This window comes from Elephantulus edwardii, unplaced genomic scaffold (assembly GCF_000299155.1).
Source record: "Elephantulus edwardii isolate Elephantulus edwardi_28Jun2011 unplaced genomic scaffold, EleEdw1.0 scaffold00074, whole genome shotgun sequence".
Classification (NCBI taxonomy): Eukaryota; Metazoa; Chordata; class Mammalia; order Macroscelidea; family Macroscelididae; genus Elephantulus; species Elephantulus edwardii.
The window spans coordinates 13123243-13124479 of NW_006399824.1; positions in this window are offsets into that span (position 1 = coordinate 13123243).

Genomic DNA, 1237 nt, shown 5'->3' on the forward strand with positions numbered 1-1237 from the left:
ACTTTCTTGTTGCTAATCTGAATTGTAATCTGTGGTAGTCAATGGGTAAAGAGTTGTGTTTCATCCCAAAGGCACACAGTTTGATTCCACCAGCTGCTCTGTGGGAGGAAGAGGAGCAGTCTCCTCTGAATTTACAGCCTCTGAAAATACACTGGAGGGTTAATAACAATAACAATACACGATAGGCATTATTGTTGTTATGTGCCATCCATTGAGTCTCCTGCAACTCAGAGTACAATAGCTCTGAATCCTGCCCTGTCCTGAACCTGTGTCACTGACTCTAACACACCTAATCCCATTTGCTCCAGTTACTGTCAATACATTTTATTCGGGGTCTTCCTCTCCTGTGCTGTCCCTCTACCCTTCCAAGCATGATGTCCTTCTCCAAGGACTGGTCCCTCCTGGTCACGTGCCCAAATTATTTGAGATGCAGCTTCAAAATCCTTGCCTACAAAGAGAAATTTGGTTCTCCTGGTGGTTGATGGTATGTTCAGTACTCTTCTCCAGCATCACAGCTCAAAGGCATCAATTCTTCTTCTTTCAACCTTAGTCATTGTCCTGATCTCTGATGCATAGCAAATAATTGTGAAGACCATGGCCTTGGATCAGGCACATCTTAGTCTCTAGAATATCATTGCTTTTTCAGCACTTTGGAGAGGACCCTGACAGCTAACCTCCCCAATGCATTTGTTTTTTGAATACCAAGAGCGTTGATCATGGGGCTGAGCAAGCTGAAACTGTTAACAACCTCAGTCTCTTCTCCATCCATAATGATGCTCCCATTTGGCCCATTGGTGATCAGTGGGCCTGTATTAGTGGACCTATGAGCTTCATTCTTTTCACTTCCAGAAGTGAATCAGCATCCCCAGAAGAAATCAGTCACTTCTGGTGTTGTTGTTGTTATGTGCCATCGAGTCGCTTGTGACTCATAGTGACCCCATGTACAAGAGCTCTAAATTCTCTTCTATCCTGTGCCAACCTAGCCATCTCAAACGCACTTATTCTCACCACTCCAGTCACAGAATCGACCCATCTCATCAAAGGTCTTCCTATCCTTCACCACTCCTCCACTCTACCAAACATGATGTCCCTCTCTAAGGACCAGTCCCTCCTTGCAACATGCCCAAAATATGTCAGATGAAGCTTCAGAATCCTTGACTCCAGGGAACACTCTGGCTTCACCCTCTCCAGGACAAACCTGTTTATTCTCTTAGCAGTCCATGGTATATTCAACACT